At 45.0% G+C, this 23,339-nt stretch overlaps 1 protein-coding gene across 5 annotated transcripts in view; it reads right to left on the bottom strand.

The window, feature by feature from the left end:
• Piezo2 (piezo type mechanosensitive ion channel component 2) overlaps positions 1 to 23,339 on the bottom strand; it is a 321,693-nt gene that overhangs the window by 210,962 nt on the left and 87,392 nt on the right. The window lies entirely within an intron of this gene.

Raw genomic sequence — 23,339 nt, forward strand, 5'->3', positions numbered from 1 at the left:
AAAAACTGAAGTCTGCATATCTAGCTTTATTTGCAGATAATATGATCGAATGGAATTATTTTCAGATGATATCAATATCAATATCAATATAGAAGGCCAAACCGAACAGACAAATTAATACGAGAACAAATGTAAGAATTGGGGAAGTGATTCAGATACAAAATTATCTAACAGAAATCAATATACCAAAAATGAGATACAACTTAATTAGCAATCAAAACTGGATCGGCACGGTGTCACAAATCAGTGTGGCTCGGCTCTAGCGCGGTTATTTAATTAGGCACTCCTGTAGGCAAAGAGGCCATTACAGTCCACAGGCAGGGGATCTTGGCCGGGGAGACTGTCCTCCATCGCCTGCACAGGCCTGACTCATTCAGACAAGAGGCCCCAGGTCAGGTGGAGGAGACGGAGAGCTTGAGAACAAGAGGGAGACTTAACTCCTCCACGTGGACAGGAGCTGGAGCCCTGCCTGCAAGCTGGATTCCTTCACCTCCCCGTGCCTGTGCCTCACAGACCCGGATCTCCATAGCCAGTTCTCATGGTCAGTTTGTAAAGCAAGTCCAGGAAAACTAGCTGATGTGCAAGAGAAACATGCACTTCGTAGAGACATGTTTCCTATTGTTCTGCTACTCTGGGTGCACTCTGATTAACAAAAATATTTAAAAGTTAACAGAGCAAGTAAGACTTTCATGGTTAAAGTAGAAAAACAAACAAGAAGATATGAATAAAAGAAGAGATATGCTACATTCATGAATGAGTTGTGATAGAGGTCAATTTCTCCCAAATTTAGTCTACAAATTCAACACAATTTCAAATGAACTACCTGAAGAAACTTCTTTTTTTATTAATTATACTGGTACATTTAAGGTCTACAATATGACATTCATCACTGGAAATTTGCACCTTTACATAATCCATCTGGGTTCTTATTTTTTTCCCCATTCCCCCGCCATCCCTTCAACCTCTCCTTCCCTCCTATTTACAAAGACTTTCTTTCCACTTTTTCTTTTTCTCATATTAATTCCATTCCCTTCTTTTCCCCTGCCCCTCCTATTTCCCCTTCCCCTTTGCCCCTTTTCTTCCTATTTCACATTATCTATTACACCTTTTAGTCCTTATTTACACTTTCAGTTTCTCACACCAGAGAAACTATTCGGTATTTACACACGTGTGTCCTATTTATTTCACTTAAGAGTATCACCTCAATGTGCATCCATTTAGCAATAAATGTCTCTAGTTTCTCATTTTTTATGGCTGAGTAATACTCCATTTTATTAAAAAACCACATCTTCTTTATCCAGTCTCCAGTTGATGGGCATTTGGGCTGCTTCCAAGTTTTAGCTATTACGAACTATGCTGCTATGAACATGGGTGAACATATATCGCTATGGTATGATTCTTTTAATTCTTTGGAGAAGATACCCAGCAGTGGAATAGTGTGGTCAAATGGGATTTCCAGTCCTAGTTCTTTGAGGTATCTCCATACTGATTTCCACAGTGGTTGCACCAGTCCACACTCCCACCAGCACCGAAGCAGTGTTCCTCCTTCCTCACAGCCCCGCCAGCATTTGTTATTGGTTTATTTTATGATAGTGGCATTCTTTCTGGGGTGAGGTGGAATCTCAGTGTTGCTTTCATTTGCATATCTCGAATGACCAGTGATGTTGAACATTTTTTCATATGTTTATTTGCTATTTCTACTTCTTTGTCTGAGAAATGTCTGTTCATTTCAGATGCCCATTTTTGGATTGGGTCTTTAAATTTGGGAAGACTGATTTTTTTAAGTTCTTTATAGATGTTAGATAGTAAATCTTTGTCTGAGGGACAACTGGTAAAAATTTTTCTCACATTGTGAGTTGTCTTTTCACACTGTTGGTGGATTCTCTTGCTGTGCAGAAGCCTTTTAGTAAGAAGAGATCCCACTTGTTGATTGTTTCTGCTAGTTCACGGGCAACTGAGGTTTTGTTCATAAAATCTTTTCCTATACCAATGTCTTCAAGAGTTCTTTCTAACCTCTCTTCCAGCCAGTTTAGTGTTTCTGTTTTAATATTTCGATCTTTAGTCCATTTCAATTTTAGTTTAGTGCATGGTGAGAGATATAGGTCTAGTTTTAATCTTTGGCAAGTTGAAACCCAATTTTTCCAACACCATTAATTAAAGAGGCTATCTTTCCTCCAGTGAGGGTGTTGGACTCCTTTGTCAAAGATGAGGTGGCTGAGTGTGTCTGGAGTTGTTTCTGCATCTTCTAATCTGATCCACTGGTCCTCAGGTCTATTTCTTTGCCAGTACCATGCTGTTTTTATAACAGTAGCTTTGTAGTATAGTTTCAAGTTGGGGATTGTGATACCCCAGCCATGTCTCTGTTGCTTAGAATTGCTGTTGCTATTCTAGGTCTCTTATTGTTCCAAATAAATTTTTGGATTGTTTCCTCCAGGTCTGTGAAGTATGCTGCTGGGATTTCAATTGGGATTGCATTGAATCTATATAGCAGTTTTGGAAGTATGGCCATTTTCACTATGTTGATTCTTCCTACCCAGGAGCAAGGGATGTCTTTCCATTTTCTGATATCATCTTCAATCTCTCTTTTCAGAGTGCTATAGTTTTCAGAGTAGAGGTCTTTGATTTCTTTTATTAGGCTGATTCCCAGGAATTTCAATTTTTTGGATGCTATTGTGAAAGGCATGGATTGCCCCATTTCTCTCTCAGTGAGTCTGTTTTTTGTGTACAGAAAAGCTATTGATTTTTGTGTTGACCTTGTATCCAGCTACTTTACTGAATTTGGTTATTAAGTCTAGAAGACTTTTGGTGGAGTTCGTAGAGTCTTCTATGTAGAGTATCATGTCATCTGCAAATACTATTTGACTTCATTTCCTATCTTTTTTCCTTGTACTTCTTTCTCTTGTCTAATTGCTGTGGCTAATATTTCCAGACCTATATTGAATAGGAGTGGTGACAGTGGACATTCTTGTCTTGTTCCTGATTTTAGTGTGAAAGATTTCAGCTTTTGACCATTTAGTATGATACCGGGTGTTGGCTTTTCATAGATGGCTTTTATCAGATTGAGGTAGAGACCATCTATTCTAATTTTTTGTAGAGTTTTTATCATAAATGTGTGTTGGATTTTGTCAAATATTTTTCTCCATCTATTGAGATGATCATATGGTTTTTGTCCTTGGCTCTATTAATGTAGTGTACTACATTTATTGATTTGCATATGTTGAACCATCCCTGCATCCTTGGGATGAATCCCACTTGGTCAGGGTGTATGATCTTCTGTCTCCTATTTGCCAGTATCTTATTAAGGATTTTTACATCTATGTTCATTAGTGAGAATGGCCTATAGGTTCTCTTTTTTGGTTGGATCTTTGTCTGCTTTGGGGATCAAGGTGATGCTTGCTTCCAGGAATGAATTTGGGAGTATTCCCTTTGGATTTCACTGACGAGTTTAAACAGTAGTGGCAGTAGTTCCTCTCTAAATGTCTTGTAGAATTCAGCAGTGAAGCCATCAGCAGTGAAGCCCATCTGGGCTTTTCTTAGTTGGTAAGTTTTTAATTACATTTTCAATTTCATTGATTGATATTGGGTTGTTCAGAATTTTTAAGGTCACCTTTGTTCAACTTTGATAATTCACAAGTATCTAGGAATCTGTCCATTTCTTCTGTGTTTTCTATCTTATTGGCATATAGGTTCTCGAAGTAGGTATTGATGATCCTCTGGATTTCTGCTGGGTCCATTGTAATTTCACCCTTTTCATTCCTAATTGCATGGATTTGGGCCTTTTCTTTCCTTTTTTTGATAAATTGGCTAAGGATTTGTCAATTTTGTTTATTCTTTCAAAGAACCAACTCTTGGCTTCATTGATTTTTTTGTATTGTTCTCTAGGTCTCTCCATTGCATTGATTTCTGCCCTGATCTTTATAATTTCCTTCCTTCTATGGGTTTTGGGTTTGTCTTGCTCTTCTTTTTCTAGAAGCTTGAGGTTCAGCATCAAGTTGTGTAATTGAGCTCGCTCTGTTTTCCTAATGTGAGTATTCACTGCTATGAATTTCCCTCAAAAGACTGCTTTCATTGTGTCTTATAGATTGCGATATGTTGTACTGTCATTGTCATTTAATTGTAGGGCCTGTCTGATTTCTTCTTTTAATTTCCTTTGTGACCCACTGGTTATTCAGCAGTGTGTTGTGCAGTTTCCATGTGTTTATGAAATTCTTGCAGTTTCTTTTGCTATTGATCTCCAATTTCATTGCACTGTGGTCTGACAATATACAGGGGATAACTTCAGTTCCTTTGCACTTACTTAAACGTGTTCTATGAGCGAGCATGCGGTCTATTTTAGAGAACGACCCATGTGCAGCTGAAAAGAATGTGTGTTCTGATTTTGTGAAGTGGAACATTCTGGAAACATCTATTAAGTTCATTTGTTCAAGAGTTTGATTGAGTTCTAGTATTTAGTTGTTTATTTCTTGTCTAGTTGATCTATTTGTGAGGGAGGGGTATTAAGGTACCCCACTACTATTGTATTAGTGCTTACATGACTTTTCATGTCCTTTAGTATTTGTTTTATATAGTTGGGTGCACTAGTGTTTGGTGCATATATATTAATGACTGTCATCTCTTCCTCTTGGATTGTTTCCTTTAACAAGGATGTAGTGTCCTTCTTTGTCTCTCTTAATCAGTGTTGGTTTGAAATCCACTTGACCTGCAAAGAGGATAGCTACTCCTCCTTTCTTTCAGGTTCCTGTCACATGGAGTATTGTTTTCCACCCTTTAACTTTCAGTCTATGAGTTTCTTTTTTAATCGTATTTCTTGTATGCAGCATAGTGTTGGATCTTGTTTCTTGACCCGTTCTTCCAGTCTATTTCTTTTGATTGGTGAATTGAGACCATTAACATTGATGGTTATAATTGATACATATTGACTTTTCCTTGTCATGACTTTTTCTTTTTGTTGGATTCTCCCCCTTTGCATTTAATTTCTTGTCACACCTGACAGATTCATTCTGCTGGGCTTTCTGGGGTTGCGATATTTGTTGTCTTTTCCTAGGATAGTGTCTAAAATTTTTTGGAGTGCTGGTTTGGTATTCATGAAGTTCCTAAGGTGCTCTTTGTCATGAAAATATCTTATTTCTCCATCAATTTTGAAAAGATAGTTTAGCAGGGTACATCAATCTGGGCTGGAGGCTGTTTTCCTTTAGTCCTTGAAATACATTGCTCCATGCTCTTCTTGCCTTGTGGGTTTGCACTGAGAAGTCTTCTGTGATTCTGATGGGCTTTCCGTTGTATGTGATTTGTTTCTTTTCTCTCACTACTTGTAGAATTTTGTTCTTCTGTTGGGTTTCTGGAATCTTAACTATTATATGGCTATGTGTAAATTTTTTTTTTATCATGGCTAGTTGGAGTCCTATATGCCTCACTTATCTCTATGTCAAGTTCTTTTCCCCTATTTGGGAAGTTTTCTGCCACTTCTTCTGTGAACAGTTTTTTTTTATGTCATCTGCACTCTCTCTTGTTTCTTCCTTGACACCAATCACTCTGATGTTATTCTTTGCATCGTCTAGCAGCTGCTGGATTGATTTCTCATGGTCCCTTACTATTTCTAAGAAATTTTTCTTTTCCTGATCACTAACTGCAATCCTATCTTCTATATCTGAAATTCTATCCTCGCACTGGCTCATTCTGTTGCATAAACTTTCAATGGAGTTTGTAATCTCCTGGAAATCTCCTTGCATCTGTTTTATGGATTCCATTTGTTCCCTATGTTGGGATTCCATCATATTCCTCAGCTCCTCTATTTTTTTATCTGTGTCTGCTCTAATTTATTAATTATGTCTTGTACTATGGGCACAATCTCTCCTGTTATCTGAGAAATTATTTCTGACTTCATTTTTTCCAGGGCCCCTTTCATTGCCAGTTCAGGGAGTCCAGGTGGTTGGATATCAGATTGTCCCATCTCATTGCCCTTTGGGATTCCATTAGGTGATCTGGAAGTCTGGTTTGGGGACTTATTTACATGTCTTCTCATTTCAACAGATGCAGCCTCCTGTGTCTTTGCTGAGGCAATTTTTTGCTCACCCAGTGGTCTTGAATTCTCAGCAAGCCACAAAGCAGTCTTTACTCTGCTGCTCACCAGTACACCAATTCCTGGGTTCAGAGTGGTGGCTTTCTGGATTCCTGAGCTGACCTATTGTCTGGGTGGGCTTCTGGCTGGGGCCTGAGCACACTTGGGATGGTATCTAGGTGTGCCTCTCACTGGGGCCCCTATGTAGCTATTGTCTGGGAGGGCCTTTGGTTGGGGCTGTGCACCCCAGTTCCTGTTGTCTGAACTGGCTTTGACTAGGGTCTCCTTGCATTTATCAATGGTATCGGGGTGAGCCTCTGGGTATTATGTGTGCCTGTGTAGCACTTTTCCAGGCAGGTCCCTGGCTGTGGCTGATGGTATGGCAAGCCTCTGGCTGAAGCCTGTGTGCCCGTGCAGCCCCTTTCTGGGTGGGCCTTTGGATTGGGCAGGTGTGCCCGAGCTGGTCTGGGCCACATAGCTGCTCCTCAGGATCTGCCCTCACTTAGGGATGGAATGGTGGGCCTCTGGCGGGAGCCCACGTGCCCATGAAGCTCCTGAAGAAACTTCTATACTTTCAATAAACACAACATTTCAAAACACATAAAAGAAAATGTTTTAAGTTCTCAACTTATCTTTAAAATATATTTAAGAATAAAACTCCATGTATTTCTATGTTAATTTGGAAATATTAAGAAATAAGGCCAAAAATGAGAGAGGCTGGTATATTTGAACAGACATTAAGGCACTCTATATGCCTACAAGTTTAAAAGAAAACAAAAAACAGAAGCCAAAACAAAGATTCCTTATATAGAAAAAAAGATGCAATGGAATAACATGTGCTCCTCAGAAACAAGCTGATTTACTTATATTAACTTGATAAATGTCAAAGTTGATCCTACAAATTAAGGGACAGGAGGTGATGACACCTTTCAGAAGGCAGAATGAGGTCCCAGCACTCCTCTCCCCACAAAGCCAAGCCTCAGCGCCCCTGGCTGGGAGGGCTCCCGCGGGAGGCCTGGCATCTCGGCTGCATTTCCAGAAGCTCCATGGGAAAAATATCCACGTGCCAACAAACTGAGAAGTCAAGAGACCAGAGTCCCTTTACCCAGGACACCTCCTCAAGGTGACACAGATGGTGCCAGGAGAGGCCTGGCCACCCTGCAGCTTCTCCACCAGGGAACATGTGGACAATGTGAGCACTGCCAGGAGACTATGACTGCATTTCCCAGCAGGCCAGGAGAGGGGTGATACACTCAAGGTGCTGAGGGAAAAGACTGCCAACCAAAAGTGCACCCAGCAATGCTGTCCCTTCAGACACGAGGGAGATGGGAGGCTTCCCCAGTCAGCAAGAGCTGAGGGAAGTTATCACCATGAGATCAGCTTCACAAAATGCTAAAGGGAGTTCTAAATCAAACCAAGACCCATAGGAAGATAAAAAAACACAGGGGGAAAGCTAAGTATGGAGACAAATTCGGAATACACTTACATTCGAAGGGGAGGCATATCAGTCACACTGAAATCTAACACAAAAATTATAACTCCAAAGAACTGAAAATGACAATGCATGTCCATGAATACAGATTTATAATGATGTAAATTGTGATATCAACACAAAATGTGGGTAGAAGTACAAATACAGTTTTTGTATATGATTGAAAAATGTTGCTAGCAATTTAAAACAATTTTTTAAAAAAGTAAAATGATTTCTGTAAGCCTCATAGTAATCACAAAGCTAAAACCTAAAGTAGATGCACAAAAGATAAAGAGAATCAAAATATACCACTACAAAGATATCTAACTGCTAAGGCAGGCAGAAAGAGGAAGAAAGGAACAAAGAAACTACAAAGAGTCAAAAAATAACTAATAAAATGGCAACAGTAGGTCCTTCCCTATCAACATTTATTTTACATGTAAATGGATTCAATTTTGTCATCACAAGCTGTGGGTGACTGGATGGATTAAAAACGAGGCCCAATTCTACACTGGCTACAAGAAATTCATTTTAAGGACATAATATAGTCTGAAAAGAAAGGAACTAGAGAAGACATTCCATGCAAGTGGTAGCCAAAAGAGGGCAGAGATATCTGTTCTTATATCAGACAAAATGGGCTTTGGGTCAAAAACTCACAAGAGACAAAGTAGGAACTATATGAAGATAAAACAGTCAACTCTTCAAAAGGACATAATAATTTTGCATACGCATGTATGCACATAACATCAGAACCCTAAATAAGCAAATATTAAGAGAACTGAAAGGAGAAATAGCAACACAGGAGATCTAAGTATTTTATTTTCATCAACGACTAGATCACAGAGACAGAAAATCAGTTAAAAAACCAAGATTTTAACCATACCATACACCAATGGATATACAGAAAGTTCTATCCCATAGAAACAGGCCATATTCTTCCCAAGCATACAAAGAATATTCTCCAGGATAGATCATAGATTAGGCTTCAAAAGAAGTTTGAACAAATTTAATAAATTTGCACATATTAAGAACCTTGAGTGACTTTAGGGTATGAAACTGGAAATCACTAACAGGTGAAAATTTGGGCAATTGAAAAAAATGGGAAATTATTCAACCTCTGCTTGAACAGAAAAATGGATGGAAGGAGAAATCCAAAGAGAAATAAAAACTTGCCAGAAGTCCGGGCTGTAGCTCAGTGGTAGACCTTCTGCTTAGCATGTGGGAGGCCTTGGGATGGATCCCCAGGACAGCCAAAAATCAATATATATTACTGGAGACAAATGAAAATAGAAACGCAACAAACACAACATGCTTATGCATAGCAGCAGAGGCAGTTGTAAGAAGAAGTTTACACCAGAAGATGACTAAGACAAATATGGATCTCAAATAAGCAACCTAGAACTAGAAAAGTGAGAACAATCAAAGCCCAACCACATTAGAGGTTAGGAAAGAATAAAGAGAAGGGTAAAAATAAATGAAATGAGAACTAGGAAGCAACAGAAAAGATCACTGAACTGAAAGTTGGTATTTTGAAAAGATCAACAAACTTGACAAATAAATGTTTTGGAAGATTCCACCAAAAATCTCTTAAAACTAGTAAGTTAAGTTTCATCATCATATAAAATCATCATTTAAAATCAGCTGTGTTTCTATACACTGACAACCAACTACCTGGAAAAGAAATTAAGGAAAAACTCCTTTTACAAAATATTTAAAAGAATGAAATACTGAGACATAAATTTAACCAACGAAGTAAAAGACGTATACACTGAAAACTATGAAACACTGACGAGAGAAAGTAAAGTGGATATAAATAGATGAAAACAATCCCATGCTCACAGTTTGTAAGATTTGGTGGGGGCACTGGGTACTGAGCCCAGGGCCTTTGCAATGACTTACATTCTAAACTCTTTTTTATTTTCCATTTTGATACACAGTGTTGCTAACTTTCCCAGGCTAAGTTCAAAGTTGAGATCCTCTTGCTCTGGCATCCCAGAATGCTAGGATTATAGGTATGAGCCACCAGTCTTAGCTGCATTAATAATGTTTAAATGGTCATACTACTCAAAATGATCTACAGATTCAATACAATCCCTATCAAGATTCTAATGGCATTTTTCACAGAAACAGAAAAAAATAACTATTCTAAACTTCATCTGGAACCAGTAAGGCTCCAAGTAGCTAACGCAACTGAACAAGCACAAAAGTGAACGCTTAACACTTCTTCCTCATTTCAAATTTTCCGACAAAACCATAACAATGAAAGAGAACATTCACAGCATAAGCACACACAACCACACAGAGGAACAGAATGATAGAGAGCAGAAATGAACCCCACACACATGGCCAGCCGGTTTTGCAGGGGGCGCCAGGAATGCCAGGAAGGAAGAGGGCTTCCTCGAGTGGTGTTGGGAGAATTAGCTATCTCGGAGCAAGAGAATGAACTCGGCTCTTCATCTTGCCACATCTGCGGAAGTCAACCCCAGGTGGATAAAAGATCTGACTGCAGAGCAGCCAAAGCAAGCAGAGTGGGAAGCTCCTGGCCACTGGCTCTGCGCAGGCAACAGAATCGGGAGTAATGGGGGTGCGCCAAGGAAAAGCTCCCGCGGAGCAAGTAAGCACTAACCAAGATGCATATGAGACACATTGAGTATTTCATGCATGCAGTTATTTCTTGGTAGCACAAAGAGTCCCCTTTCACTCTGCCACCTCTCCCCAGCAGGCACAGTGCATCACGGGAGCACCCAGCATCCCCTGCTTCTAGTCAGTGATGTGCAGACTCTGCCCTGGGCGGCCCCAGAAACCACACACAGGGCAGCCCACCAGCTGCAGGCCCTGGGCTCAGGGCAGTTACTTGGGTGTTTTCCATGGCTGACCTGGACCCAGGGCAGGGGAATCCCCAAATCCCCTCAAGGGAAACCTGGACCTCCAGTCACAAGTGAAGCTGGAAGGTCCAAAACACCATAAACGGGAAGAAAAGAACCAAACTTGCCTCGTGGGTTTTTGTTCTAAAATGCTGTCTATATTTTCCTAATTCGTGAAACACTGTGGACATGCCATCAGTTGCTTAAATGAAAGCAAATGAATAAGGCTGATTTCTATTAGTCAAAAAACAATTGAACATGTAGTATAAATGTATGCAAGAGTCAAAGGGAAATGGTGTCTTCAGTGGCACTGTAGGCTTTACTGCTTTCACTGGTGCGAACTCAGGATTAACACACACACATACATTTTCTCAAGATCAGTTAAATAATATTGGATTATTGTTATAAACAAGCAGATTTTACTTGTCAAGTATGCAATAGATAGATAAGATAGATGACAGATGACAGATGACAGACGGTAGCTAGACAGATGGACAGATAGATGGATGTGAAATTCAGCACCAATCAGCATTCACAATGCTGTGCAATTGTTGCCTCTATCAACTCCCAAAACACTGCCATCCTCCGAAAGCATCTATTGGGCAGTTGCTCCCTAATTCCTCCTTATCCCCTGGTAGCCACAAGGCAGCTTCCTAATTCTACAGCTGGTTCACATAAATGTAGCTGCAGTGTGTGGCCTTTTGTGACTCGACTGCTTCACTTAGCACAACATTTTCAAGGTTCACCCACACTGCACCACTGACTAGCCCTTCGCTCTGCTTGTGGCTGACTGTCATCCCACTGTACGCACGTAAGTCTGCTCCTACATCACCTCTGATGGACTGTGGGTCCTTCTGGCTCCTGTCCATAGTGCTGCCATGGACATGCACAGGCCTGTGTTTGAGAACCTTTCTGCAACCATCTTGTGTGGACACTAGGATAGGAACTACTGTATCATGTGGCAATTGCATGTTTAGCCTCCTGAGGAGCTGCCAAACTGCCTGCCTCAGCAGGTACCATTTTACATTCTGACCAGACAAGTGCAAGGTTTCAGTTTCTCCACATCTCCGTCAAGATTTGTCAACTGTTTTTTTAAGTTTTTATTTTTAGTAATATTGCCATCCTACTGAACGTCAAGTAGTATCCCATTGTAGTTTTGATTTGCATTTTCCTAATAATTAATGATGCTGAACATTTTTTCATGTGCTTGCTGGCTATGTGCATATTTTCTCTGAAGAAGAAAAGTCTATTTTATTGCTCTGTATTTCTACCTTTGTGGCAATGATACTATTTTGATGAGTGCAGTGTGACGTTAAGCTGGACTGCCACCTTGAGGGCTCGAGAGCTGTCCACTGACTTAGTAAAGCACACTTCTGAATGTGTCCAGGTGGTCCTGGTGGCACAGCCGTGGGGTCTGTCTGGTTCCTGCCCCTTCCTCTCTGCCACTGTTCCCCTGCTCTGCTTCAGGCCACCACGAACTGCGCAGCTTTGCTCCTGTACCCTTCTGACATGAGGTTCTGCCTATTTTTGCTCTTTGGACCCCTTTGTGTTTCCATATGAACTTGAGGATCAGCTTTATAACTTATGCCAAAAAAAAACCCACAGGAATTTTATTTTTATTTTTTTATTTTTTTATTTGTTTGGTACCGGAGATCGAACTCTGGTCCTTGAGCTTGCACAGCAGGCGGCGAAACCACTGAGCTAAATCCCCAGCCCCACAGGAATTTTAATAGCTATAGTATCGTATTTGGTAGATTGTTCATTTCTGAGTTTAGTATTTACATCTCTCTTTACTGATTTGTCAAGCTGGCTAAAGGTTTGTCAATTTGGTTGATCTTTGTAAAAGACCAACTTTCAGTTTTGTTGATTCTTTATTTTTCTAGCCTCCTCTATTTCATGGATCTTGTCTGTTTTATTACTTCACTTCTTCAGCTGGCTCTGTTCAGTTTGTCCTTCTTCCTCTAGCTCTGTATGGTGTAATGCTAGGCGACTGGTTTGAGATCAGTGTGGCTTTATGATGTAGTTGTTCACAACTTGGCTTTCCTCTGAACACTGCTCTCTCTGCATCGATTTAAGTTTGGTAGATGGACTGTGCTTCCATTTCCATATGTCTTCAGTTTCCTTATGATCATCTCTTTGACCCATTAGTTATTTAGAAATATTTTGTTTAACTTCTGTGTATTTATGAACTTCCCACTTTTCCTTCGGTTACTAATTTCTAGCTTGTTTCCTTTTGTTATGGCTTGTGTCTAGATGTCCTCTCAAAGCCTCATGTAGTCATAAGTGGGGCTTTTTGGAGGCGGCTGGATCTATGGTGTGTGATGCTGGGATTGAGGATGTGATCCTGGCACTGATTCAGGGTGCACCACTAGGATTAAGACTGACCCCCTTCTCTGGGTGTGAGTGCTACCCACTTTAAGGATGGGTAGCCTGGGTAAGACATAAGGGACAGAATGGGGTCTCTGCTTGTCACTTATAGCTTTCTACTTATTGTCTTCTACCTTCTGCTTTCTACTTGCCATGAGCTGCTTCTCCTCTGCAATGCCCCTCTGCCGCGCCACCCTGCCTTGGAGCCAGCTGACTAGGGACTCAGACCTCTGCAAACTGTGAGCCAAATACACCTTTCCTCTTTTATCTTTGTGTGTCAGGTATTTTATCTCAGCAACAAGAAAAGCAACTAAGATACTGAGCAAATTAGAAGAATGGAGATGATAAAGAAATGAGTCATGAAACATGAAGAAATAATAAAAATTATCCAATGTGAAGAAAGAGAGCCAAAGACAAAAAAACTTAATATAGCCTCAGAGATCCTAGACAGCACAAGTCTGTATCATCCCAGTTATTAGGTGGATGGAGAAAGAGGCACAGGAAGAATGTGTGGCTAATACTGTAACTCAAAAATTTTTAAAAACTTCATGAAGATACAATTTTTACCTTCAATGAGCTCAGCAAATTCTAAATGGGGCTAACTCAAAAAATCACCCCAAGACACAATAAGTACCTCTTACAAACCTAAGACAAAAGCTCTTGAAGGAAGATATAAATGTCAAATTACATACAGAGACAACAATTTAAAACTCATAAGCAACAAGGCCCATAAATCAGTGAAAAAACATTTCTACAGTTGTGAAAGAAAAGAACTGTGAATCCAGATGTCTACATCCTGTGAAAATAGCCTTCAGGAATGAAGGCAAAGAGAAGACATTGTCAGATGAAGGAAATGAAGATCTGCTCTAAAAGCAATGCTCAGCGTCCCTTCAGACTGAAGCAAAGTGGTTCTGTGGAAACCGGGGACTTCAGGAACGAAGGAGAGCAACCGTCGGGGATGCAAAGCGTGTCTTCACACACACACCCTAACTACAGCCATGCTCCAGTTAATCCATGGCATTTCTAGATGGTCTCTGTTTCTCTGGCCTGGTAAATAGTCCATGTCCACAGAAATAACTGAGGGTATCATGTTGCCACTGTGTTTTAAGTTGGGACTCCTACCGCTATAAGAAATATGAATGTGCTTACAATCTGAATTATCCCAAGATATATCACCTAATCAGTACTCATAATTAGAAACCTAAGGAAATGGAGTTTATGTTTTAAAGAATAAAAATACTCATGATAACTTCGAGATGATTTCCAACAGAATCCAAGCAGCAGAAACACAAAATAAATCATCTATGGCGAAAACGATATAGTACCAAACAGTACATCTAAGATTTTCTTTTTTTTTCTTTTTGGCACTGTGGATTGAACTCAGGACCTTACGCTTGTGAGGCAGGCAGTGGAACCACTGAGCTATATCCGCAGCCCCCAAACAGTATATTTATATGAAGGCCAAAGCAGAAGAATTTCAGTACTAACAAAGGAAATAAATAACAAAGAGAAGAAGTAGTTTTCCTCAATAAACTTTGGTTTTTATTCACTCATTTTTAAATTTGTAATATATTCCTCTATAACAAAAGCTGAAAAAAAAAAAAAAGACAACTACTTACCTTCCATTCAAAGACTGGGATTTAAAATAGACAGGACTGTCACCCCTCATTTATTATCCTTCTGCAAGTAATTAGGAAGGTCTGATTGCCTACATCTTAGTTACTTTTCCCTCGCTGCTGAGACAAAATAACTGACACCCGAAGTTAAAGGGGAAAGGTTTATTTAGCTCACAGTTCGTAGAGACTTCAGTCTACAATCGGCTGGCTCCAAGGCAGGGCGGTGTGGCACAGAGGCACTGCAGAGGAGAACAGTTCATGGCGCCCACAAGGTAGCAAAAACCACAAGGGATCTCAACCATGTTTCCCTGCCCCTTTTATCCTATCCAGACTACTTAGGGCGAGTGACACTCACACCCTTAACCCTAGAGCCCTGGAGCCTAGCACTGCACCATGAATCAGTCCCAGCCTCACACACTGTAGCCCCAGACACCTCTGAAAAGCCCCACCTGTGACCACCACATCAGGCTTTGGGGGACGTCTAGACACAGCCATGACACCTTAGCGAGTGATTTCAATGGGACATCAGACACAGGAAACCCACTGTTGTGGTGACGGTGCTGGGTTTTGTAACTAACTCTGAAATTTTCCCCTTAAGAAGCAATCCACACCCAAACCCCTGAATGCCTAAAGGAAAGTTCTCAGCCAGCGGTCACTGTCTTTTTGGTGAAACCACAGCAGGACACTTCTCCTGGGTGCTGTCCTGGGTACGCCACCGAGTAAGAGGCCGGTGTTGCACAAAGTCCTCTCTGCTCACTCCTGAGGCAACCTTTTCATGATGTGCACAGCTCAACTAGACCAGCCAAGCAGCAGTGTGGTGCAGTCCACATGTATAGAACAGATATATTACATCTAGGCGAAACGTATCAGGGAGAACAAACGATCTATTTAAAGGATTTCCCACAATACTACACTCCAGGATAAGCAATGGAAAGAAGCTGATGCTGTAAACATGGGTGTGCATGTATCACTGTAAGTGACGCCTTTAACTCTTCCAGGCCAGTAGACACAGAGAGACAGTTGATAGCTGACAGGGCTCCCACCAGGTGGCACCGCACCCTTTCCGGGCATCAGAAGTCCAGGTTTTTCCTCCAGATCCTTTGTCCGGAGCTGCCCTGTGCCCCGCTCACTGCACCCCCAGCTCCTGCTGAGGTTGTGGCCAATGTCTCCAGAGGCCCATGTCAAAGCGGGGTCCCCAGAGTGGCAGCCTCAAGAGGCGGGGCCAGTGGAGGTCCTGAAGCCACATGAAGTCATGTGGTGCCCTGGAAGGGTCAGCAGGCCCCAGGCCCCATCCTTCTCTCCTCTTTGCTTCTAGTTCCCGGCTCAGGGAGGGTCACCCACTGTGGCTGGAGCCTCCGCAGTCTCCCAGAGCCACAAAAAACCTCTCTGCTTCGTAGGTTATTTTTCCTGGGTACTGGAGATGCTGCTGGGGAGCTGAAGCTGAAGCCAACAGAACTTCAGCAGACACTGAGCTTCGGATTTCAGACAATTACCCTGGGTCTTGAAATAGTATTTTACTCCTGATTTTTTCCAACCATCTAATTTAGCTCCCAAACAGGCAAACCGGTCACGGTGGGCACACACTGACCCTGCTGTTCGTTGGCCCCCACTGGAGTGGAAGACGGCATTCCAGATAGTGAAACGTTTGTAAGTACAAATAAACAAGAGGCACTGTGCCTGGGCAGCCGAGGAGTTTCCTCGGAGGCTTCCCGCAGATTCGGCTGGGTCTGCAAGTCCTCCAGGGGGCCACAGCCGCCCTGAACGGGGTCACACAGGTCTGTGCGGGAGGAGACCCCGCCCGCCCACCCTCGCCTGCTCCAGTCTCACCTCTTCCTGAAGCAAACTGGGTCAAGGGTCAGAACTCAATCTGCAAAGATATCCTTAATTATTAGTTCATTAGTTATTACTATTTCTTAGTCATGTTTTAGGGTGGCTTTAGTCTAGGTGAACGAATGAAGGTGTTCAGGTGGAACGTGTTAAAATACATCCAGTCCTGCTGAAGCGGCTGCGCAATGACCGCCCTCAGCACCCTGCTCTGCTCAGTCCTCTGAGGACAGGTGTGGCGAGGAGAGGCCAAGGCTGAGGGACACTGGGGTTTCCAGTCGCTCAGGGCTTCTTCCCAGTGGGCTGAGTCCCCTGCATAGGCTCAGGGCCAGGCGTGAGGGAAGCCAGGGCTCGGACGTGGGCGGCACTGTCCCACTGCTGCCCCGGCCTGGGGTCTCCTCGGGCGCAGGGGGCACGGGTTCAAGGCTGTGGGAACAGCAGAGTCCTGAGAAAAGCTTCGATGTAACACACAGCCGGGCCCAGGGCTTGCTGCCAGCGTGGGAAACAAACCATACAACACAGGGACAAGAGCAGACAGTCATTATTTTTTGTCATTTTTAACTTTTTTTTCCCCAGAAAACCATGCTATAACTTTCACCACTCTGACCCTAAACAAAGGTGGCTGCTGAGTCTCCCGGAGGCGCGGAAGGGCAGGGCCTCCTGCTCCGGGAAGCGTGCTCTCCTCCCTCTGTCCACGTGGGGCACACTGGCGGGCTGCCAGCACTGACACCTGGCGTCGCAGTGGCCGGCACCCTGCTCCCCAGACTCCAGAGAAGACAGAACTTGGGCACTGACCAGATCCAAATGGAGACCGGGCCGCTCCACCTGCGGTCCTGGTTCTGAAAACTCCCACAGGGCCCAGAGCCACCACCTCGGGCCAGTCAGTCGTCGCTCAGTGATGAGGCCTGTGCCACCTGGGTCAGTGTCACCTGCTTTCAGCCCAGCTGCCTTAGGGACTCGGTTGGAAGGAAGGGGGGACGTGGGGTGAGCTGGCCGGGGCCTCCGCTCTGCCCTCCAGTCTCATCACATGCCCATGAGAGGGCCAGAGGACACGCCGGGACAGGGGGTGGCCCGAGAGCTGACTGCAGTGTGTGGGCAACGGCGATTCACATCAAGCCAGCAGAAGTCCTCGCACTTTGTGTCACTTTGTGAAGCCAGCTGCCACCTTCTGTGTCAGGGGGCCCAGATGGTCACAATGCTGCCAAGTCCTGCCCGTCCTCGCAGCCCAGGACACAGCCCCTTAGGACCTGTTCACTGGGGCCTTGAGGCCCCCCCAGGCCCACACGCCACCCCGTGGGATTCTCCGTGAAGGCGTCTGTCCTTTGCGGTCCCCTGTAAGGCTGTGGTCTCGGGACTCTAGTGACTGGTGCTTCCATCAGAGCTGCAGCAGGGGTGATGCCCAGGACACCTCAGCAGTGGGCGCTTCAGGGTGGGGCTGTTAGTGGTGCTTCACTTCCTGTGCAGCCACTGTCCCGAGGGGCAGCTTAGCTGGCTGGAGCAGGGACGCCACCTGGCTGCTGTGACTGGCCGCCCGTGACGCCATGCTGGTGCCCCTGGCCGGCTGGCATCGAGCCCGGTGCTGCCTGTCCCACAGCCACAGTGACTCATCTGGGAAGGGAGGGCCTGGCCCAGGGAGGCCCAAACCTCTGCTCTCTCCCCAGTTTAGGAAATGGATCTCTTCGATTCATTTGTCCCCAAAGCTACAGTGACAGTGTCCATCTCTCTGTGAAGGTGGTGAGGAGAGGACTCTGTTTCCCTGTAGACGTCCAGCACCGCTCTCCTCTGGCACAGATGCAGGTCCACCCGGAGGCTGATGGGGACCCGTCTCCTGGGCACTCCTCAAAGCTTGCAGCTCTCCCAGGACCACCTTCCGCTGTTCGTCCCTCCCTTCCAGAGGCAAGCGTCATAGTGTCACAGATCCTGCTCCAGGCCTGGCATCCCTGTGCTCCCAAAGCACAGAAAAGTGCAGAGCAGAAAGCACACGAGGCTGGTTGGTGGAATGAATGAGAAACTGAGTGCATGCGTCAGGCACCCCCGGGAGAGAGACGTTGGTTAGCAGGGCCACGGGGATTAGACCTTGCTGAGCACAAGGTCCAGCCTCTGACTTCAGTGGGACAGAAGACTCAGGGCAGAGGGCTCCAGAACACGCAAGGAAGGGAACAGCAGTGCCTGCCTTCTCCCTTCTCCCGTCCTCCCTCCTCCCTCTTCCATCCTTGGTACACCAATGTCGACGTGCAGCCCTCTCCTTATTTATTATTTGACTCTCACACATATTTGAAGAATGAAAATCCTCCCCTATTAAAGTAGCTTTCTTTTCATTACATTTCTCATTTTTACCCTGGGACCTTTATTATTTAGATGAAGATATGCACAGCGACTTAAAATGTGACCTTGAAAGAGAAGGGTACACTCCCAAGTCTGTTCAGAAAGACTCATTTGTTAAAGGAAATTATACCCTCTCTCCCTAGGGCAACATGTGCTTTACACTAACACCCTCCCTCTAACCTGGGGCCCAGCACGGACTGGACAAAGTGACATGCACAGGCCTTCCGGCTATATCTCATCTCAGTGGGTCTGACACCTGGAAAGCTCCCGAGGGCTGGGACTGTTGGCCTCAGTGCCCCTGTGCCCCCGAGGCGACTCCCACCCTGGGGTGTGGCTCGGTGGGAAGCCCCTGTCCTCTTACAGGCTAGGGTTCCAGTCCCAGCACCACAAAAACAAAGCAAAACAAAATTCTCAGTAAAGCCCAGCCATAGGCGACACAAAGAAAAGTCACTCTGGGATTCAGCAGTCAGACTCCCAGCAGTTCTGAGGTGAGGAGAGCATTTCCAAAGGCTCAAAGGAGCTGACCCGAAGCATCCCTAACCTGCAGGAACACACCTGAAGCAGAGGAGAACCCGAGATTTATGGGGACCTCGGCATAGGCTAAGGAAGCAGTAGCCCTGGGCCTGCAGGTCAGAGTTGAAGGGAGGGAAAGATGCCAACCAGAAATCCCCTCTAGTGAAGCTGTTCTTCAAACAGGAAACAAACTAAATCTATTTGCACAAAGAAGCACGACTGAGCACACTGCAGTCGGCACTCATCCGCACTGTAGGGAAGGCTGAGTCTCCCTCCAGGAATGAAGTCCCACCCCAGGCCACGCCACCTCCAGGTGGAAGGCGAGGTACAGAAGTGACAGCGGGCCGGGCTGTGTGAGCCCAAGTGTGGAATGCCCACCACAGGCCCCCACACCCCCATGGATGCAGCCCCCGCGGACACCCTGTCTGACAAAGAGCAAGGCAGGCTGGGATTGCGGGTCAGGAACACCTGGGACCAGAATGTTTCAGAGGGTGGAGTTTTCAGATTTGGGAATAGACTTTACATTGAGCATCCCTAAACCAATATCTAAAATCTGAACTGCTCCAAAGTCTGCCACTGCAGAGCACAAGCCACCTCCTAAGTAGGTCACCTTGGGACTCTTTCTCCGTGGCTGACCCCTACCCTGGGTAGGCAGCAGACTTCTTAGCATAGAGATGCCCCTCAGAGGGAATCATTTTGCCAGGTCAGCTAGACAGGGATCAAACTCTCCCAGCTACAGCCATGACCTAGCGCCAAACACTGAAACACCTGTATACATCACACCCCCAGGATGTGCCGAGACACACGCTGGACCTGGTCCTCATCACCACACATGGAGCTCTACAGTGGCCTAGCTTCCTGACCACCTGTGCACCCCATGGCCCGGGGACAATGCCTGCCGCTCACCCGCCAGCTCTGCAGTCCACCTGCTTCCGCTACACATTTTGGCGTCTGGCCTTGGGAAGGGGTGGCGCTGGACCTCTAGCCCTGATCACCAAGAGTCCAAACTGCACTTTGGTCCAGAGTTCCGTCCTCGCATACCCTCAGCACACCCTCATCCATTCTCACACTCACTGACTGCATCCTGTGGAGAATTTTGCTGGGCGCCATGGCAATGAAGGTAAATAGCACACAGTCACGTTTCAGAGAGCGTGGGGGCCCACTAGGTGATTCGAGGTACGTGGGTGTTCTCAAGTCTCCCAGGAAGTGTGTATGCTGCTCTGCAGTAGTAATCACAGATTATAAATATTTGTGTCCTCTGCCATGGATAACAATCTTCCAGCTGATGAATCCCACTAGGAAATGGACCTAGCAGCCTCTGCATGCAATCGTGTCTGCCGACTTCTTATATATCCCCTTGCCTGTGTTAAGGATGGAATTCTGCTGTTTAACTACTCTGTGCTTTTGTCCATGTCCTCCAGGGTCTCAGTGACTCACCCTCCTCCTACACATGAGCAGGGTGGCTGCAGGGTGCTCCTGAGGGCCAGAGGAACCCATGGGCCCTGGAGAGCAGACACCTGCCTGTTGGGTCTCTGCAGAGTTCCAGGTTTCAACAGCCTTGCTGTGCCTTAAAGCTGCTCAGACCCTGTTAAAAACAGGATGTCCTTTCTCTGGGCCCAGAAGATCTAACATCATTGCCCAGGGTCATCAGACCATGGTCCTAATGTTCCCTGGGAAATCCCACAGCCAGCCAAGGCGAGACTCGAAGACCTGGCTGGGGTCTGGGTCGGTGGGAAAGGTGGCTGCAGAAGCAGACAGGCAGCAGCAATGATGCTTTCCTCCAACTGAGGAGTTAAACAGATTGTAGGGCTTTCTTTTTTTAAGATCACGAAGCTTCTTTAGTATTTACACAGAGTTATATGTGTGGAACACTGTACAAATAAATGTTAACAGGCCGAACTGTGTCCATGCCATAATTCCTGTGTTGAAGTCCTAACACTCAGGACCTCAGGTGTGATGGTCTGGAGGTGCTAAGGTGCCCCAAGGTCCTAATCCAGCATCACTGGTGTCCTTACAAGATAAGGTTAGGACTCGGGACACGCCCAGAGGGAAGAGCAGGAGAGGACACAGGGAGAAGGTGGCTGTGCATGAGCCAAAGTGAGAGGTGTCCTGGCCCCGACTCCCAGCTGCCACAGTGAGGAGACGTGAACACCTCTTGTTCAAGTCGCTCAGCCCCTGGCTTCTTGTTGTTGCAGACCAAGCAAACAGAAACACAGGCAGGGCGTGAGGAGCCAGCACTTCCTAGGTAAAGGCCCTCATCAGAGACACAGCGCAGAGCACTGGGATTGCCTGTGTTCAGCACTGTCTGCACGTGGCAGCCAGCACCTGTCTGTGAGTACCAAATCAGAGGGAAATAAAGTCCCTCTTGGGACAACCACTCTCTGTGGAGTTTTCTCAAGTTCTAAAACCAACTCATTCAAAATGTCTCTCCCCTTTGTAGCATATTTAAACTTAGTTACATTTAACTATTTCCTTCCCATAGCTCATGAAATCCCTATTATGGTATCTTTCTGGACAATGTTCATATATTAAATATGCTAAATAATTTTGCTTTAATATTCTTACATATAATAGGATCCAAATTCTACATTAAATCAAACACAACACTTTACAATCACCATTCATGCATCTTTTCTATCACACCCATTTTCTAGCATTCAAACACTATTACTTCCTAAGATCCACACCCTGGAGAACCCATTTTAAAGCCTGAAGAGAAAGGAGCCACAAAAAACGGTACAAGCTGCCCTTGGACTTGTAGTTCCCAAGAAAATTATTATTTTCCACAATCCTTGCTATATCCCAGTTGGTCTCCGCTTTTCATCGTTGGGACATAATACGCAACACCCACAACTTAAAGGAGGAGAAGTCTGTTTGGCTCATGGTTTCAGGGGATGCAGTCCATGTACGGCTGCTCTAAGACAGAACATCATGGTGGAAGGAGCAGGAGTGCAAAGCTGCTTAGTTCATGTCAGCCAGGAAGCAGAGCAGGGAAACAGCATCAGAGAGGGAGGGGCCAGGGGCCAGATACAGACCCCAAGGTCACACCCCCACGCCCACCAGACACACCCAGAAGGGTGCTGTACTAATCCCTTAGGCAACCAAGCCAATCAAGCTGACAATTAAGCTTAACCAACATAAAAGTCTACCAAAAAAAAAAAAAATATGAACATCTGTATAATTGAAAATGGGCACATTAACAATAGTGTTTGTCTTATCCCTTTGGAAAAGGGGAAAAATTTTAGGGAAAGGCTAGCAAGTTGTGCCTTATTCTTGAAGGTAAAGGCACTTTCAAGAGTATATAAACCCGCATGATTATCCAGGATTTCCTTTAAGACATGAAGTTGCTCATGTATTTTAAATTTCCAGATTAATTCTTGAACTTCTTCAGATACGCAGTTCCCAGAACCTGACTGTGTGACCTTCCATGGCTTCTGACGTGAGATGTGATTGGATTGGGTTCGCGTGCTGGGGAGACAAGCCTGGCTCGTCCAGGTGCAGTCATGGAGTCCTGGAGGGAAGGAGAACGGAGAGACGCAGCATCATGTGAGAAAGCCCAGGCTGGTCCCCACAGCCTTGAGGACGAAAGGTCACCAGCCCTGACAGCACAGCGTGCCGGCAGCCTCTGGAAGCTCCCTCGGTGACAGGATTCGCCTGACCTCCAGGAAGGACCCATTCCTGGCGCTTCTGACCACGGTATGGCACAAATGTACTCTCACACTGTCTGAACCGCAGAGTTTGTGATAGTTTCTCATCACAAGTGCCGCTATTGTTACAAAACAAACACAATAAGCATTCATGAGTACTTGATGTTGACTTTATCATTTTATTAAATTTAGTCAAGGTCATCTAGGGTTGTGGGAGGTTGCTGGTAGACCAGATGGCCCAGGCCGCCGCCTTCTGACTCACAGGAGCCATTGCAGCTGCCTGGGTGGTCTGACGCGTGGCCTGATCAGAAACTGAACGGCCCATTCAGCAGTGACAGGGAAACTCAGACTCTAAGAGAACCCGGCGCACAGGCTCCTAACAAGCCAGGAGCTGCCGAGGCTGTTTCGATTCTCAGAGGTGCTGTTGCTCCATAACAAAGGCTCTTGGAAACACAAGTCCCACAGTCCTCAGTCTTTCCAGACATGACAGAGGATGGCTGACACAACTTGGAGGATACTGCAAGTGGGGTTACAAAGCCCAGGGGAAGGAGAGGTGCAGGGCTGGTGTGCTGGGTCGCAGGACCAACTCCACTGGTGGTTCAACTGTGAACCACCGCTGCTTGGGCACCACCCCCTGCTAGATGGGTGCTGGGC

The sequence above is a fragment of the Heterocephalus glaber genome, unplaced genomic scaffold (assembly GCF_053883595.1).
Source record: "Heterocephalus glaber isolate CG9 unplaced genomic scaffold, H.glaber_assembly_v1.0 deba00000331, whole genome shotgun sequence".
NCBI classification, from domain to species: domain Eukaryota; kingdom Metazoa; phylum Chordata; class Mammalia; order Rodentia; family Bathyergidae; genus Heterocephalus; species Heterocephalus glaber.